Source organism: Canis lupus, chromosome 1 (genome assembly GCF_048164855.1).
Source record: "Canis lupus baileyi chromosome 1, mCanLup2.hap1, whole genome shotgun sequence".
Classification (NCBI taxonomy): domain Eukaryota; kingdom Metazoa; phylum Chordata; class Mammalia; order Carnivora; family Canidae; genus Canis; species Canis lupus.
Window position 1 is genome coordinate 57,411,565 of NC_132838.1, and position 19,740 is coordinate 57,431,304.

At 52.0% G+C, this 19,740-nt stretch overlaps 1 long non-coding RNA gene across 1 annotated transcript; it reads left to right on the forward strand.

The window, feature by feature from the left end:
- The first annotated feature begins 2,736 nt into the window (after window positions 1–2,736).
- On the forward strand, window positions 2,737–16,736 carry LOC140617648 (uncharacterized). Its single transcript, XR_012017849.1, has 3 exons — window positions 2,737–2,920; window positions 5,079–5,172; window positions 16,463–16,736. It is a non-coding gene; the product is annotated as an uncharacterized lncRNA (long non-coding RNA).
- The last annotated feature ends 3,004 nt before the right edge of the window (window positions 16,737–19,740 follow it).

Consider the following 19,740-nt stretch of genomic DNA (forward strand, 5'->3'; position numbering starts at 1 on the left):
TGGCCAGCTTTCTGATGTGACAAACAAAACACAGAACTTCTCAGAACCAACTGGTTCTTCCATCTCTCAGGCCCTGGGACAGCAGCACCTCAGTTTCACCACTGGGGTCTCCATGGTTCTGGAGCCGTGACCTGACCCCGAGCTTCGGTCACCTGCAGGGCTCCAGGAGGGTTTCGCCGGCCCCCAAGGTGGGCCAGTGCCCGGGCTGCCTGCAGTGCGCTGGCCGCTAGCGTGGACCCAGCTGCTTAGGCCTCCCCCTACTTGCTTTCTCCCTCATAGGATCCTGATGATCCTCTCATCCTTGATGGAGGGACGGTCACACCCACCGTTGTAACCAAGGCATGGATCAAAAGCCCAGCACAATTCTGTTGAAGGAAAGAGGAATGGAGACAGAAGGGAGGGATGGGGAGGGGGGATGGAGAGGGGGGATGGGGAGGAGGTGTGGGGAGGAGGTGTGGGGAGGAGGTGTGGGGAGGAGGTGTGGGGAAGAGATGTGGAGAGGAGGTGTGGGGAGGAGGGGGGAGGAGGAGGGGGGAGGAGGAGGGGGGTGGAGGAGGGGGGAGGTGTGGTGAGGAGATGTGGAGAGGAGGTGTGGGGAGGAGGAGGAGGAGGAGGGGGGAGGTGTGGGGAGGAGATGTGGAGAGGAGGTGTGGGGAGGACGGGAGGAGGAGGAAGGGGGAGGTGTGGGGAGGGAGGTGTGGGGAGGGAGGTGTAGGGAGGGAGGGGTGGGGAGGAGGGATGGGGAGGAGGGATGCGGAGGAGGTGTGGGGAGGAGGTGTGGGGAGGGAGGGATTGGGAGGAGGTGTGGGGAAGAGGTATGGGGAGGAGGGATGGGGAGGAGGAGTGAGGAGGAGGGATGAGGAGGGAGTGATGTGGAGAGAGGGATGGGGAGGACGGATAAGGAGGGAGGGAGGGCTGGGGAGGAAGGCAGAGGATCCCCAGGAGGATGGAAGGTGGGAGAACAGGTGCCAGGTGCCAGCAGAGCAGAAGGACCGCCTCCCTGCAGGATGTGGTGTGGACGCCATCTGAAGGGAGACGTAAAGAATAAACAGGATCCCCCAGGAAAAGGAGAGAAACGGGCCTTCCAGACAGAGCACGGACACACGCGTGGAGGCTGCTCCGGCGGCCACGCGGGTGTAAGGGCGGATGCAGGAGCGCCGGAGACGGCGGGGCAGAGACACTGCCTCAGCCATTTCTCCTGTGGTGGCTCAACGCGCTCCGTTACCCAACAGCTCGCGGGGCGCGGTACTGAGGGCGCCGTGCTGGGGCCGCCTCCCGGCATCTGGTCCCTCTGATCTGCCCGACCTCTCCTTCTCCTTCTGGAAGGAAGCGCGGCAGGTGTGGCAGGTATACTCGCTGGACGAGCTGCCCGCCCCCCCCCCGCCCCCGGCAGCAGGTGGAAGGATCAGCAGAACCTGAGGCTCCTGCACACCTGAGTCATGTTCGTGGAGGAGAAGCACCGAATTCTCAGCAGCAGAAACACCGGGTTTTTATTTTAATGCATATCTGGTCCCTGGAAATGATTTAGTTTGTGAAGATCTAAGGCAACTCTTTTCTTTTAACAGCACTTTCTGTTCCAACATGTATGAACATGCCCAAGAAGATCACGGGTGCTTAATAAATGTTTGTTTTCAGAGATTTTAAAGTTCCATGTTACCACTGCCTCATTTGTTCCCATTATACACTCATGAAATGGGGAAGAAACACCTCTTTCTACCCACTGGTGATACCCCAGTGCCTAGCACCCTGCGGGTGCTCAGTAAATACTGTTGAAAAATTAAATGAGCATGTGAATAAATCTCACCAAGAACTCTGAGTCATTTCATCTATTTGGTAGAACATAGAGTCAGTGAATAAATACCACCTCCTAAAAGAGGAACAGAGCGAGGGGAGGCCCAGGGTGGCAGGTGCACTTGGACCCTGCCCCCCAGAGCCCTGCCCACGGGCCGGCCGCAGTTCTCACTCAGGCGGCCACAGCACCAGCCCCTGGGGGTTCGCCGTTGGCCCAGGCCCAGCAGGTCAGGTCGTGGAGACGGAACAAGATGACAAAGGCAGAGCTACGGTCTGCCAGGCCTGCGTGGGCCGAGTCCTGAGAACGTGAGTCTGTGAGAGAACCAGCGGAGCAGGCCGAGAGGAGGGGTCTCCTTGTCCCACAGCTTCTTGGTCCCTGGATCTAAGCCTCATGATGATGTAGGAAAGAGTTAGGGGCAGACAGGGCTCGGCAGGGAAAGAGAAGGGAAAGGCCCAGAGTCAGGCTCCCAGGAGTCTGTGGGCTCCCATAAACCCCAAGGGCACCAAAAGGCCCCAGAGTCAGGCTCCTAGCCATCCCAAGAAAACAGAGATAAGACAGTAAAAACAGAAAAAATAAGCCTGGCTCCCTAGCCCCAAAATGTTAGGGAGCATCTCCCTTTAATGGCAACTAAGTAGTCGCAGAAACTCACCAGACTACAAAGAAACATGTCCTGAAGATGTGACCCATAGTCCCTGCTCGCACCAAGATGGCACAAGAATCTCAAGGCCGTGGGCTCCCTGACTAGGTTCTCCATAAAAGGCCAGCCCAGAAGCCCTCAGTGGCAACCCTGTCGGGGCCCTCTCACTCCTGGGGGCTCTCTCTGTATCTCTGCTTAATACACTTCCATCGATTTCCTCACTGTCCTTTGTCTGCCAGATTCATGCTTCGACTCCGGAAGACAAGAACCCAGCTCTCCCGTATCAACGACAAGCAGCGAGGTCCCTGCTCCGGGTGCCTGCAACATACATCTGACTCTTTATTTCCAAAATCTAACTCTTCTTAAAATAGCTAGAGAATGTGTTTCTTTTCCTTGCAATGAAGTAATCCCTGAGTAAAGCACAGAACAGCATCCCACCCGTGGCCTCACGACGCACCGAGCAGTGCCCGCCGGGTTCCTTCCACAGAATGGTGAGGAAGGGAACATGCTAAATGGCAATGTCTTCTTTTTAATTGTGATTTTTTCCAGGCATTTAAAGGGTATTAAGGAGCATTTTCTCATGTGCTTCTTGGCCATGTGTATGTCTTCTTCGATGAAATTTCTGTTCATGTCTTTTGCCCATTTCATGATTGGATTGTTTGTTGCTTTGCTGTTGAGTTTAGTAAGTTCTTTATAGATCTTGGAAACTAGCCCTTTATCTGATATGTCATTTGCAAATATCTTCTCCCATTCTGTAGGTTGTCTTTGAGTTTTGTTGACTGTATCCTTTGCTGTGCAGAAGCTTCTTGTCTTGATGGAAGTCCCAATAGTTCATTTTTTCTTTTGTTTCTTTTGCCTTCACGGATGTATCTTGCAAGAAGTTGCTGTGGCCAAGTTCAAAAAGGGTGTTTCCTGTGTTCTCCTCTAGGATTTTGATGGATTCTTGTCTCTTGCCATCAGGGAAATACAAATCAAAACCACAATGAGATACCACCTCACACCAGTGAGAAAGGGGAAAATTAACAAGACAGGGAACAACAAATGTTGAAGAGGATGTGGAGAAAGGGGAACCCTCCTGCACTGTTAGTGCAAGCTGGTGCAGTCACTCTGGGGAACAGTATGGAGGGTCCTCAAAAAGATAAAAAATAGAGCTACCCTACAACCCAGCAATCACACTACTGGATATTTACACAAAAAATATGAAAACACTAATTCAAAAGGAGACATGCACCCTGGTGTTTAGAGCAGCATTATCCACAAGAGCCCAACTATGGGAAGAGCTCAGGTGTCCTTCAACAGACGAATGGGTAAATAAGATGTGATGTGTATATACAATGGAATATTACCCAGTCATCAAAATGAATGAAATCTTGTCATTTTCAACAACATGGATAGACCTAGAGAGTATTATGCTGAGTGAAATAAGTCAGTCAGAGAAAGACAAATACCATATGATTTCACTCATATGTAGAATTTAAGAAACAAAACAAATGAGCAAAGCAAAAAAGGGAGAGAGAGAGAGAGACAAACCAAGAATCAGACTTTTAACTAACCAGAACACACTGCTGGTCACCAGAGGAGAGGTGGTGGGAGAATGGGGTAGACAGGAGATAGGAATGAAAGAGTCTCTGCATCATGATGGAAAAAAAATAATAATAAAGAAAAAAGTAAAATAGGGCAGCCTGGGTGGCTCAGCTGTTTAGCGCCACCTTCAGCCCAGGGCGTGACCCTGGAGCCTCAGGATTGAGTCCCATGTCGGGCTCCCTGTATGGAGCCTGCTTCTCCCTCTGCCTGTGTCTCTGCCTTTCATGAATAAATAAATAAAATCTTTTTAAAAAGTAAAATAAAACTTTTTTAAAAATAAATTTGAAAGATGGAAACTGGTGTGTTGCTTGGCACATGGCGGGGGTCTGAGGACATGGATGCTGTGTGGTTGGAGCTGACAGCAGCTTCCATACATCTCTCAGACATTATGGGATTGGTGTTGGCAACAGAAAGTTCATTATCGTAAGTATTGTTGGTTAGAGTTTGGTATCTGGATTATAGGCACAGAGTTTGGAATATTTAACTCACAACAGGAACAGGAAATCGTGCAGCCTTTGAACTACATGAAAGCCATGGAGACCTGGCCAACAAGAACCTGTTTCCATTCACCTCCTCCCTAGAAGTTCCCTGGGGATGGAGTGGGGAGGTCTACACTAACGTTCTATTAAACGCATGTATAACTTCATGTGAGTCATTCGAAAAACAATGTCATCTTTGAAAATACTGAAGAATAAATCGTTACTGCTGGTTTAGCTGCGAAAGATTATTTCATGTTATTTAACAATAGCATCTACCCACCCACAGTTTGGTTTTGACAGGGACAAGGAGAGGGAACGAGTGGATGAAGGCCTTTCTTTGGCAAAGTACTTGCATTTCAAATAATATTCTCAACCAAGTACAACCAGGCCAAATTAGGCCAACAAAGAAAAGAAAGTTCAGAGTAACCGTTCGAGTGATAAGTGACAGTCCCTAAAAACAGACTGCTCATCAGAGAGACCCTGGAAAGTTCACCACGATGGGTCACAGGAGACTAAATGGAACCTCAAAAATCGGTTTTAAGGTAATAAGAACATAACTTCACTCTTGCTCTCGTTACTGCCGTAGGGAAACAGAAGCTCAGCTGATGGCACACCCGCTAGGAGTCAGACTCGCAGACGTCGCCGGATGGAGAAGAGAATGTGTCCTTGGTCCCGGCAAGGTAACAACAAACTATAGACCAGATTACTCTGCTCTCTGAGGAGGGGTCCGAAGAGTGACAATCTCTGTTGTCACCAGAAGTAAAAGTAGCTGCAGTCAGGTGAGCATGTTTAACTCTCGAGTCATTGCAGTCTGCAAAAAAATAAAAATTGGGGCCAAATATATATTTCTGTGCACCCAGTGGGAGGAAAGAAGAAGGCAGCTCAGGATAGGAACAGAAACAAACCAGAGGCGGTTTCTCCAGGATTGACTAACAGAGGCCTCGGCTGACGGTGGGAGACTCAAGCAATTTGGTGTTTCTTTCTTTCTTTCTTTTTTTTTTGAAACATTTTATATATATATATATAAAATTATATATATATATATTATCGGAGTTCAATTTGCCAACATATAGCATAACACCCAGTGCTCATCCCATCAATTCGGTGTTTCACAACCTTCAGCATCATCAGAGAGACGTGCTATTGGCAGATCATAAGAAATCTGACAGCACAAAGAACGGAACCAATCAAGCCCGTCTGCACCCAGAATCACACACAGACTCTCTCGTTCAGCAGCGTGGGCACGTTCCACTCGCCTTAAATAAATACCAGCGCGGCCAAAGACATCACAGGGATAGAGCAAGACTAAAATCTGCAGTTCCTAGCTCGAGTGTAAATGGATCCCTCTAAAAGAAAAACCCGTTTGCTGTAGGAAAATGTGCTTTCCAAATTATTAAACTTTCCATGGTGCTTGGACAAAGCTCTGACCTGGAATCAAACAAAGAGGGAAATGCAAGCGCCCACTTTATGTCCGGACGTCTTGTCCTCTCACCTCTGGTTTGATTTCTTTACAGGGCTTGAAAGTGCTAAGTTCACTTTGCTATTTTTATCTGCTGGGAAAGGAACCCTACGACCAGCAGGAAGAGGGTTGAGGAGGAGGAATGGGCTGGGGGGGCAGATGCTAACAAAGGCGGAGTGGATTTTCCACGGAGCAAATGTTTTTTCTGTGTGGACGCCAAAAATTCTGCGCCTAACACTTACTGGGAATCCAATGTATACTCCCCAAAAATGGCTTCTGGAACCCCAACGTTCTGGTGAATGCAGCTGTTTGAACTGGCAGGTGCTACCAATGTCCCACTATGTCACCTGGTGTCAGGCCGTCCCGCCGTGTCTCACTGTGCCGGGCTGGGCCTGGCGACATCACGCCCTGGCAGGCCGTGGCAGGACGACCACCGTCTTTATTCCAGTTCTGTTTGCAGTGAACGTTAGCAGCCAGTAAGCTGGAGATTCCTCACTAAAATCACCTGCTGGTTTGCTTCGAGGAAATGTGCCACCAGGGGAAATGTTTGAAAACATCACACAATTTCCTCGCATTGCTATAGCCGTGATGCTGAGCCACACTCCCTGCGTGGCAGGTGCTGCACTGCCCCCCACCCCACCGTGGCGGCAGACACCCGCCCCTGTCACACTGGCTTCCAACCAGCCAGTGGGACAACACAAGGAAATGGAGCAGATGGCTTCCCAGCCCCAGGCCCCCCTCTGTCCTTCCCCGTGTGAAGCCAAGACAAGACACTCAGCCTCCACGAGCCTCAGTTTCCCCAGGTGTGCAATGCAGGCGACATAGACAGCTCTGGCCTGGGGCTGCGGGAGGTTCTGACTGTGTAGCCAGGGAGACAAGGGACCCCCCACCCCCAGGGAACCGGAGAGGACCCCAGCCTTGGGTGCTATGATGAGGGGCTCAGAGTGAGCCGGGGAAGCTGGGAGCAGAGGGAGCACAGACTGGCATTAAGCAGACAGGAGGACTTGGGGGACCCTGGCAGGAAGGGACGCCCCACCCCTCGGCTGCCCTCCAAGCCCAGAGCAAATCTTTGTGTGGACACTTGGCCACCTCATGATCTCTCAGGAGGGAGCGCCCCAGATGTTCCCAACTCTGTTGTCACCAGAAAGACTCTTCTCAGCCTGTCCTTAACGAGGACGGACGTGGGAATGTGACTCCTGGAGCGCACCACCAATCCTGGGGTGTGACGGTGACACCCAGTCCAGTTTCTCGTTCTCCCAAACTCTACCCAATGTCCACCCTTGCTCTTAAGAAATCATGGTGTCTATGGAAAATCCCCTTAATCTGCTCCTACAGGATGGCAAATGCCCCAAAGCCTAACAAAACATTTAGCATCTTTTATTAAAAATTAGCTACTTTTCAGCATTCTTTTTTTTTTTTTTAAGATTTTATTTACATAGTTATTTGAGAGAGAGAAAGTGAGCACCAGCAGGGGCAAAGGGAAAAGGAGAAGGAGACTTCCCGCTGAGCAGGGAGCCGGACGTGGGGCTCGACCCCAGGACCCTGAGATCATGACCTGAGCGGACGCTTCACCAACGGAGCCCCCCAGGCGCCCACTTTACAGCTTTCTTAAGGAAGAACCCTGATTATTATACCTACACGGCAAATTTGAAACTCACTATCAAGGAAATTCAGTTATTCAGAAACAGATTAGGGAAGCGAAGCCCGCGCGGGTGTGCAGGGACCGCTGGGACGCACCCACACGCGGAGGCCAGGGCGACACGGCGCTGCAGAGTTGGCAGAGCACCGAGGGCCCCGCCGGACCCCCAGGTCCCCACAGCCAGGACGCGCAGAGCCACGATGACGCTTGAGGTCACATGGCTCTTCCTGCTGTAAAGCGGCCTCACAGGACCTACCAGAACCATTTTGTGGGCTCAGGACGTCACCTCCGGAGCCTCCAGGGGACAACGCCTGCCCTCGGGCCACGTCTCGGGGAAAGGAGACCTACAGGCTCCTCTGAGCCCCAAGCTATGTCATCAGCCCCTCACGCCTCAGACCTTAGCTCCTCACCCGGGGGTTCTCAGGCCCCAGCATGCACCCCAGACCCTGGGGGGCTCCCTCTGCACACAACATCCCAGACGCCCACCTCCCGTGCAGCAGGTGCCTACCGCCCCGCACAAGGCAGCACCTGACGAGCAGCACTGCTGCCGCTGGCCCGGGGCCACACTCAGCAAACCCGGTCACCCGTCCAGTGGCAAAGACAGCTCTGCCCCCATCTCTGTCTCTGTCTCTTTTTCTATCTCTCCCTATCTCTGCGACTCTGTATCTGTGTCTCTGTCTCTCTATCTCTCTGTCTATATGTCTCCCTGTCTTTATCTCTCTGTCTCTGTCTCCATCTCTCAGTGCCTCTCTATCTCTCACTCTCTGTCTCAATCTCTCACTGTCTCCCTCTGTCTCTCTCTCACGGTCTCTATCTCTCCCTCTCTATTTCTCACTATCTCTGTCTCTCACTATGTCTCTCTATCTCTCACTGTCTCTGTCTCTTTCACTATCTCTCACTGTCTCTCTATCTCTCACTATCTCTATCTCTCCCTCTCTCTCTCTATCTCTCACTATCTCTATCTCTCTCTGTCTCTCTAGCTGTCCCCGTCTCTCTCTCTCTGTCTGCATGGCTGCACCCTCAGAGCACAGGGAGCACGAGATGCTGGAGAGATGATCCCCCTCAGGAGCCTGGATGAGGAAGTCCCTGCGGGACGACGAGCGCAGCGTCCAGTGGGCGAGCGCACATCTACTCGCAGCCCATGTCAAGCAGACATTAATGGGGCCGAGGACTGCGGTCCAGGCCGTGTGGATGGCAGCCCCCGGAGGCCCTGTGGGAACCCCCAGGACCCATCCCCCGCCCCGTGCTCCCCCCCCATCTCAGGAGAGCAGGTGCAGGGCTGCAGGGGCGCTCTCTGGTCCTCGGCTGCTCAAGGCTGCGGTCTGCGAACACAAGCCCATGTGCAGGGGCGGGGGGGGCGAGACCTCTGACCCCTCCAGGAGAGGCTGAGACTAGCAGGAGGGCGAGACCTCTGACCCCTCCAGGAAAGGATGGGGCGGGTGGGGGGCCGAGACCCTGTGTCCTCCAGGACAGGATGGTGCGGGTGGGAGGGGGGGAGACTCCTAGCCCTCCAGGAGAAGATGGGGCAGGCCAGGGTGATGAGACCCTGTGCCCTCTAGGACAGGATGGGGCGGGTGTGGGGGAGACCCCTGACCCCTCCAGGAGAGGATGGGGTCAACCCACCCATCAGCGCTCTCCCTCCCCAGGCTGAGGACCCACCAAGGACCAGAACAGGCCCAGCAGTGACCTGAGGACACCCCCTCATGATCTCATAAGACATCAGGCCTGTGGGAACCCAGGGCTTCCGCCTCCGTAGCCGCTCTGAGGACAGGGCCACCACGTCCGGGTGCATGCCTGCCTCGAAGCCTTTGCGCCATGGGATGTTGTGCTTGGGAATGTTGTAGACTTAGAAACAATAGTTCATTTGAAGCAGCCAATGAGGTTCGGGGAGGAGGAGCGTCCAGGTGAGCGTGAGGAACAACCTGGGCAGGAAGACAGTGCCATCCTGCAGACCAGGCAGGAAAGGACCGGAGATGGACAGGCCAGAGCAGGCCCAGTAGCACAGGGACGAATTCAAGTCTGAGAAAGACTCGTGGGGTTTGGCACCTAGGAGATCCCCAGTGACCTTTGCCAGCTCGATGTCAGAGTAGGGGGCAATCAGAATCCATGCGGATAAGCGTTAAAGAAAGGACGAGCAAAAATTCTTGCACTACGTGTCAGCAGACTAACACCCCTCATATGTAAAGAGCTCTTACGGAAAAAAAAAAAACTTCCCACAGAAAAATGGAGGAAAAATAGAAAACAAACATTTAAAAAAGCACAAATAGGATATTGAGACAAAATGAAAACGCCCAGTCTGGTGGTAGCACATCGGGCACACACTGCTACTACCCCTAACAGGTGGGGACACTGAGGCGCAGAGGGGTTTTTGCCTGGATTACATGAAGTGACCCACTTGGACCTCCTAGGATCTCATTACCACACACATTGTATGCACACCAGAAACCACTCACCCGGCTGCCCACTGTGTCTAGTGTAAGTTTGAACACTGCATCCATGTACACACATTCCCTTTGCTCTTCCTGGCCTTTACGCCCTCCAGAAAGCGCCACGGCTCTGATTTCATCAGAACAGACCTACACACCCTGAGCACCATGCCTGGTCTCTCACACCATGCACACCTGCCGGATTCACCACTCCAGGTAGGCATCCGTGGCTCCAGTGGTTATCACGCTACACATGTCCACTGCTTGACGAGGCCACAGTGCACGTGTCCGTCCCCTGGGTCTGGACATTCAGGTTGGTAGCTGTTTGAGTCGCTCATGAATGAAGGGGCCGTGCATGCTCTCATCTGCATCTCCTGGCTGGTTCGTCCACTCCCTCCTCGTAAGTGTCCCTGTCTCATGTGGGGCTTGTCCACTCTCTCCTCGTAGGTAGACCTAGAAGTAGGACAATTTGGTCTGGTGACAAACATGACTGAAGATGGCCCTGAAGTGACTGAACCCCCTGGTATTTCCTCCAGGACGGACATGGGTCCTCGTTTCCACGTCATCACCAAAAGCAGTGTTTCCAAGTCTTTGGTCTTAGGTGGTTCTGGTGAGGACACAGTTCTCTGTCCTCATGATATAATTCACCTCCTGGTGGCAAGTCCTGCTCTTGACCCACCTTCGCCCACCCAGTGGCTCGCTGGCATCCTGCTTTGTGGTCTCCTCCGAAATCTCAGGCCCCGCTTCTAACTGACTCACCTGCGGGGTTCTTCACGTGGACGCAGACGAGCACGTCCTGCTGATATTGTCCTTTGCATTCCAAGGAAGCCCAGTTTCTCCTTTGTTATTTGTTAGTGCTTTTCATCTGCTCCTAAGACATATTTGCTTCCTGAAGGTCAAGAGGGAACAAACAGAATTTCTGCAAGAACCTGGCCAAATGTGACCTGACGAAGATGTACGGAAGCCTCGGGAGGCAGGCTCGGTTCCCTGGCTTCTCAGTCTCCCGGTTGACCAAGCACAGGGGGATGTTCATCTAAAGATACCGTCAAACCAGGTTGAAAAGCAAAGCGTTTCAGAAGGTTGGGCCAAAGGGATTGGAGGCAGAGCCCTCACTACAAAAGGCAGCGCTGCACGCTCGCCAGATCCCTGGACAGGCAGACAGTCTCCGTGCCCGGGATGCCACCGTTAAAGGAGTGATTTATGCAGGGCTCATAAAATAATGTTTGATCAAAGGACACGAGTTCAAGTGACTTCTCTCGCCTGGCATAAACAACCCCACCTCCCGCCAAGAGAGCATGACCAGGGAGGCCTGTGACATTCCAGAGGCGACGCATCATCGCCATCACCCAGCTCCAGAATTTATACCAAACTGTGCCTCTGAACTTTATTTTCCTTTTCTCTCCAAGTTCCCGGGGAGCTTTGTTGTCAAAGGAATGGTCTGGATCTCTGGTGAGGAAAATCTGAGCAGACAGTTAATTTCATGACAAAGCCCCTGCGCTGATCACAGTGCACATTCCAGATCGAGCAGGGGATCGTCCAGTTCATTAAATCAGAATCAGGCCGTCTCCACTACTGGGCCCTTCTGCTCATGAGGAATGAGATAAATGTGTGAAGAGCCCTTAGTGTGTTCTAGGGCCATCTTTTTGGGAATTATGAATGTGCTTTAAAATAATGGCTTGTTTTCATTTCTCTCCTTTTTCTCTAATAGTATTTATCAGAAAAATGCTTTGGGAAAGGAAATCGCAGGGAGATATCACAACATCTTTTTGGGAGTTCACAATATACACGATCAATTCATCTCTACCTTTTTATTTTTTTTGAAGATTTTTTTTATTTATTCATTCATGAGAGACAGAGACAGAGAGAGAACGAAAGAGGTAGAGACACAGGCAGAGGGAGAAGCAAGCTCCATGCAGGAAGCCCGATGTGGCACTTGATCCCAGGTCCCCAGGACCCTGCCCCGGGCTGAAGGCAGGTGCCAAATTGCTGAGCCACCCAGGGATCCCCAATCTCTACCTTTTTAAATTCCACGTAGATTATTTATTTTGCATCACATCAAAAATGACCACAAAGACAACCAAAACCACAATGAGTTACCACCTCATACCAGTCAGAATGACTAAAATGCTGGTGGGGATGCAGGAAAAGGGGAGCCCTCGTGCACTGTGGGTGGAAATGCAAGCTGGTGCAGCCACTGGACAACAGTATGGAGGTTCCTCAAGAAGTTGAAAATGAACTACCCTATGACCCAGCAGTTGCATTAGGTAATTATACAAAGGATACAAATGTAGTGATTGGAAGGGGTGCCTGCACCCCAGTGTTTATAGCTGCGGGGTCCACTATAGCCAGACTGTGGAAGGGGCTGAGATGTCCAGGGACAGATGAATGGATAAAGAAGACTGCGCCTGTGTGTGATGGACTATGGCTTAGCCACCTAAAAGAATGAAGTCTTGCCATTTGCTCCACATCACTTGCCATCAGGGAAATACAAATCAAAACCACAATGAGATCCCACCTCACACCAGTGAGAATGGGGAAAATGAACGAGGCAGGAAATAACAAATGTTGGAGAGGATGTGGAGAAAAGGGAACCCTCTTACACTGTTGGTGGGAATGTGAACTGGTGCAGCCACTCTGGAAAACTGTGTGGAGGTTCCTCAAAGAGTTAAAAATAGATCTGCCCTAGGACCCAGCAATTGCACTGCTGGGGATTTACTCCAAAGATACAAATGCAATGAAACGCCGGGACACCTGCACCCCGATGTTTCTAGCAGCAATGGCCACAATAGCCAAACTGTGGAAGGAGCCTCGGTGTCCACCGAAAGATGAATGGATAAAGAAGATGTGGTCTATGTATACAATGGAATATTCCTCAGCCATTAGAAATGACAAATACCCACCATTTGCCTCAATGTGGATGGAACTGGAGGGTATTATGCTGAGTGAAGTAAGTCAGTCAGATAAGGGTTTCTCTCTTATATGGTTTCACTCATACGGGGAATATAAGAAATAGTGAAAGGGAATAAAGGGGAAAGGAGGGAAAATGAGTGGGAAATATCAGAGAAGGTGACATAATATGAAAGACTCCTAACTCTGGGAAACCAACAAGGGGTGGTGGAAGGGGAGGCGGGCGGGGGGATGGGGTGACTGGGTAACGGGCACTGAGGGGGGCACTTGACGGGATGAGCACTGGGTGTTATGCTGTATGTCGGCAAATCAAACTCCCATAAAAAATATACATAAAAAAAACAGAAAACAAAAAAAGAAATCTCGTCATTTGCAATGACATGGATGAAACCAGAGGGTATTATGCTGAGCAAAATAAGTCAGTCAGAAAAAGACAAAAAAAAAAAAAAGACAAATGCCATATGATCTCAGTCATATGTGGAATTTAATAAACAAAATAGGGGGAGGGGAGGGAAAAATAAGTAAGATTTTTAAGATTTAAAAATAAAGTAAGATGAAATCAGAGGGAGACAAACCATAAGAGACTCTTCTAGGAAACGAACTGAGGGTCGCTGTAGGGGAGGGGGATGGATAGATGGGGTGACTGGGGGATGGGCTTTAAGGAGGGCACGTGACGGGATAAGCACTGGGTGTTCTATCGTACTGACAAGTCGCTGACCTCTACCTCTGAAACTAACAATACACTACAAATTAATTAAACAAAAATAAAATCTTAAAAACTTCCAAGAAAACATGATCACAAGACGCCTTCATCTCTTGCAGACATCATGCCTTTTGGACATCACCATTTCTTAGAATTTTCTTCTCGTTCTTCACTGCATGCAGGGAGCCTGGCTTTAGTTCAACAATTCTGTCCATGCGGCCAGTCTTGTTCCAGGAATACCCGCTCCCAGAGCGTGGATCCGAGCTCACGGTCATGGCTCCCTGCCACACTTCCTCTGGGGCCCTGTCTGTGGGTAGCTCACCTGCTCCTCAACCCCAAGCCCCGGTTCTCCCTGGTCTCCCCTTCCAAAGGATTCTCCCTTTCAATCAAAAACGCCTGCCCTCCCTCCTTCCCCCAGGGGCAGCACCGCAGCTCCGTCCTCCTGGTTTCTCTCGCTGCTGGCCAGCTCCGCTGCCGCCCCCTCAGCCGTGCCCTCCACCGTCTTCCCAGAGATCCCCGTCTACAGTCTACACAGGCACGCGCCCCCAGCCCTGCCCTCTTGGCTCACCTGGAGCCCTCAGCGCCCTCGGCCTCCTGCTCCCAGGCACGTGATGGTCCTGGGACCCCACAGAGCAGCACCCACGTGCTCACCAACCCACTGCCCCCCTCCCCGTCCCCTCTGACGCTCCCGGAGGGCTCACCATCAACCCAGTGCACAGTCAGGGCTCCCCAGAGAAACGAAACCAACAGGAGGCCTGTCTGTCTGTCTATCATCGATCACAATTTACTTTAAGGATTGTGAGAACTGGCAAATTCAAGATCTCCAGGTGCACCTGCAGGCTGAACACCCAGGAAGAGCCGACCTGTGGTCCAAGCTCTGGAAACTCAGACAGAAGTCCACGGGACAGTCTGGAGGCCCCTTCTTCCTCGGGGGAACTCAGGATTTTCTCTTCGGGCCTTCAACTGCTTGGATGTGGCCCACCACGTCATGAGGGGTCATCTGCTTCACTCCAGGTCCACTGTTTTAAATGTTCAATATCCTCTAAAAGTACCTTCACAGCGACATCTCAACAAGCATTTGACCAAACTGCTGGGTGCCATGGCCTGGCCAATGGACACAAAGAATCAGCCATCACACCAGTCCTGTGCTAGTTGTCTCGTGTCAACCAGCCTGAACCTGGGGTCCCATCCCTCTTTCGAAAGCATGTTCATCCCATCCTTGGAGAAATCTCCCCACACGATTCCAGCAGGGCACACCCAGCATGCACACGCTTCCCGGACGAGGCTCCTCAGCACAGTCAGGCCTCGGAGAGCCCAACCACGAAATCAAACCAAACAGAAGTATTCCGTTCAATAAGACTTTACTGGTTTACACACTTTCCTTGTGCTGATTTCATGCATTTGAGTGCCACACTTATACAGGGAAGCGGGTGGCGGAGCAATGATGGAGCTGGCGGGTGGCTCGCTGACAGACACATCCTCCAGAAAGCTCAAGAGCAGGTGGCGGGAAAGCCTGCAGTTGGCTGACATCACCTCCACACGAAGCCAGCACCGAACGTCGTGAACATCACCCTTGATGCAGGCATCCAGGCTGCAGTGACTGCCGGCTACTTGGGAAGACCTGCTGTCCCTCACCTCCTGCCCAGGCCTGAAGACAGCAGGACAGCAGCGACCCTGGGCCCTGGGGACAGCGGGGCGGCGACCCCGCCTCAGAGGAGACAAAGGAACGCCTTCACGCCTGGATCTTCATCTGGACTCAGTTCCAGTAATGGGGGTGGCTGTGAGCTGGAGGCCTGTGGGATGACCAGGTCCATGGGGAAGAGAGGACGGGGTGGGGGTGCAGAGAAGCACGGGGCACAGCCCTGAAGGCATCACCGCCATCTCACCTGCAATCCCACTGAGCCAGGGCAGAGCTCCCATCCAGGGGACTGTGGGGGACACAGAACTGTGGGGGACATGGCCTCCCACCCAGGGGACAGACTGTGGGGGACACGGCCTCCCACCCGGGGGACAAACTGTGGGGACACGGCCTCCCACCCAGGGGATGGATCGTGGGGTCACGGCCTCCCATCCAGGGGACAGACTGTGGGGGACACGGCCTCCCAGCCAGGGGACAGACTATGGGGGACAGAGCCTCCTGCCTGGGGGACAGATCATGGGGGATACAGCTTCCTACCCAGGGCACGGACTGTGGGAGACACAGCTTCCTGCCTGGGGGTGGATTGTGGGGACACAGCCTCCCTCCTGGGGGATGGACCATGGAGGACACGGCCCCCCATCCAGGAGACTGACTGTGGGGGATGGAGGGAACCGCCCGCCACATCCACACTTCAAGGCCAGGGGAAGCCGGCTGTCGGGGCTCAGACTCCTTTGGCAAAAGTGCAGATGGACAGTCTTGTTTTAGGGAATCAAGCCTGTGACACTCGGATAATCGTTAGGACAGTCACCCCGCGCTACAGCTTTCTTACTCCGCACTTGGGTCCGGTTTCCCTGGGATTGCCGCGCTTTGAAAACTAAGCAAAGAAAGGCCTGGCCGCAGCCCTGACGTCACATTTTCTGGGGCTTCGCGTTTAATCTGAACTGTTTGCAGAATCCGGAGGGTCTCGGGCGCTTCTCTATGACCTTCAACGTGGCTCACAACAAACCTGAGGCCCGTGCTGCCCGCGGGGGTCACGACTCCGCGGATCTTAAATATTTCAAGCAATAATCTTGTCACACTCCCACCTTTTCTGTCAGACTTTCTCCTGTAATCGCCTGCAGAGGTAGCACATGCCGGACCCCGGGGGTGAGTTTTCTGTTGTTCTCTGTCCAATCTGTCGCACGTTTATGATCACAGGTGGTCCGGCTACACCGCAGGCATCGCTAACAAGCCGTCACTCGGTTGTCAACGTCTAACTGCAGTACGGAATTCTAACTGCAGGACAGAAGTCCCGCTGCGCTCCCGTCGGGGCTGTCGTAAGAAACGAATTCTCTGGGGACACCTGGGGGGCTCAGCGGTTGAGCAGCTCCCTTCATCCCAGGGCGTGATCCCCGGGTCCTGGGATCGAATCCCACATGGGGCTCCCTGCATGGAGCCTGCTTCTCCCTCTGCCTGTGTCTCTGCCTCTCTCTGTGTCTCTCATGAATAAATAAATAAAATCTTAAAAAAAAAAAAGAAACAAATTCTTGTGTTGAACTTAGAGGACAGTTTACAACAAACAGACCAGTACCTTACTTCATAGACGCCTTTTATTTTGGATCAAAGACAATAATGCTCAGATAGAGCCAGAGAGACCAAGCATTTGTCCATCTATCTGTGCTTTTAAGTGAACAGAAAAAAAAAACAGATTCGGGGGCTTTGTGGGGGGCAGATCTGTGATTGGAACTTCTGATTTTTCAAGGAGGATTTTCAGTATTATTTGTAAGCAATTATACATTAAACTTCCCCAGATTTATGGGAATGATGTCCTTCTGCCATTGCAACCTCCACCCCCCTGCCCAGAGGCTCCCTGCTGTCTGGACCGGTGTCCTAACCATCCTCTTTATAATGTATCAGCTGCGATGTGCACACATGTGGACTACAATGAGAGGATAAAGGTGCATGTAGACACCCTCGGATGTACTCGCATGTGCAGGGAGCACGTCAGGCATGGCCGTGGGTACCTGGGCAGCCAGCACACTCCGGCTACATGCGTGTGAACGTCACCACCCATACCAGAGGCCCCGGAGATGCCCGGCTTCCCTGAGACGCACAAGGACCCCCCGAACATGACAGTGAGCCAGGCCTCGCAGCCTTGCTGCAGGCGAGGCTGCTTCAGAGCAGGCCAGGGACCCCACAGGGTGGTGGGGGAGGCCAGTGCTCCACACAAGCTGGCCTCCCTCAAACTGTAGGTCACGGCACATGTCCTGGGCTGTCCAGGGCATGGCCTGTGGACGAGGGCAGGGTCTCCTCAGCTGGGCGAGCCAACCAAAGTTCTGGCCAAGTGTTGTGTCCTGGGGAGGGCGGGAGGGAGGACGGGGGCTGCGGGATCCGTCCTGGGCACCCACCACTCCTTGCAGGGCAGCCCCTTGTCCTTCTCAGGCATTTTAGTCTTGGGTTGACCTTTCGTGTCCGGAGCTCAGCACCCACTGGCTTCTTGAGAGAAGGTGCGGGCCAACAGCCAGGCTCAGACCATGCTCATGTAAAGGGCTTTTCCTCTATCCTGACCCTCGATGGGTGACTGTCCCGGACATGGGATTCCGCGTCGGAATCCCACCTCTGCCAGCTGTCAGCACCCTGACGGGGTTGCTCCGCTGCCGTCTCCCCCGCAGCCGCTCCTGCCGAGTCCAAAGCCTTCGGGTGTGCCCGTCATTTCTGAGGCTGCAGCATCCACGTCGCCCCCGGGCTCCGCCTCCGTGGGTTTGCACCTGCTACGCTCGGCACCTGTGGCACCTGTGCGACCTTTCCATCCAGCCACACAGGTCTCACCAGCCTGGGAAATTTTCTGGGGTTATTTGCTGTTCACTTTTTCTCGCTCTTTCCCCACTTCTATTACGCCTCTAATTTTGATGTTGCACCTTCAGGGCTGATCCTGTAATAGTGTATGATTTTCTCTCTCACGTTCCACCTTCTTGTGATTTTTTTATATATATATATATCTTTCAAATCTTGTGGTGAATTTTAACTTCTGCTACCAGTAGAAATCACATTTTCTCCCCGAGTGGTTCTTTTTCTAGACGTTCCTTATCCGTGACATTCTGTTCCTGGTTCACGGATGAAAATGCCCCTTAACATCTCTATGGGTGCCGAGGACAGACCGACTTTCTGTCTGTAAGCATATTTCTGCTCCTTCCAAGGGATTGCTTTCTTACTAGCTCTTTTGAATTTTGTCTTTCCTGTCTCAGGCCTCCCTCAGGTACTGTGCTCCTGGTGTCTGTTCCCATTATGACCAGGGGACAGAGGCTGGTGGGTGGCCTTGCTGCATGTGAACTGGACCGTGGGCTGTGTGGTGGGCCCCTGGCTGGGAGCACCTGGTGTCTGTGTCCAGTTCCCTAGAGGCTGGTGGACAGAAGGTCCTCTAACGTCCCACGTGTACCCACAACGGCCAACACCTGGGAGCTGAACAAGGAGGGGGCTGTGGGCAGCAGCCCTGCATGCAGCACTTGCTATGCAAGTGAGATCTGGCCACGTACTGGAACATGTCATGCCCTCTCTAGAACCTGGTGTCCCTCGCTGTCACAGGCACCTGCAAGACAAGGCCAGGCCTTTGCCTGGAAGGCCTGGAAGGGATCTGGAGCATCTTCACCATCCTGCCTAATTTCAGCTCCACTCAGTCCCCAGCTGAGAAGTGGCTAATGCTGTTGTGCCCGGGGTTTGGAAGATCCTGCACTCATGTCACTGAGGTGGGTCCCAGCTGTGCCCACAGCTGCCTCGGGACTCCCTCATGTCTGCCAAATCCATCACCTTTATCCAACTACTGTCTATCTCCCAAAATATTATTGCCTTTTTATCTCATCCTGGATATCCGATCCTCCTGAATTTATTGATTTTTTTTAAAGATTACCTATTCTGATATGTGGTGATTTTCACAAGGGAATGAGAGGTGAGATGAAGTGTTTTTCAAACAATTCTCTCCACTCCCTAAACCGCAAGTTTCTTCCCAATTCAGAGTTTTACATACAACTTTTAACATAGCTGGAGATAATTGGAGTCTATGGTAGAGATAATAATCTAACATTACAAACAAAACTTGAACTTTCTTGAACACTTTTGGAAACATCCATCCTCCCTTACACTAGAGCACAAGGCTGCCATTGTTATAAATAAGTTCTTAAATGTGTTTAGGTCAATTAATATTCCCCATCCATTCACTGACCTAAAAGTCAATTCTCATATCAGCATTCTCAAAAACACGCACACACACACTCACACACACATGCATACTCATACAAACATGTTCATCCCCACACACATGCACACATGCACACACCCACAGACACACTGTGCACATGTACACACATGCTCTTACATGCAAGTTCACCCAGACATATGCACACCCAGACACTCTGTGCACATACATGCACATGCTCTTACAAGCATGTTCACCCTGACATATGCACACACCCAGACACGCTGTGCACATACACGCACATGCT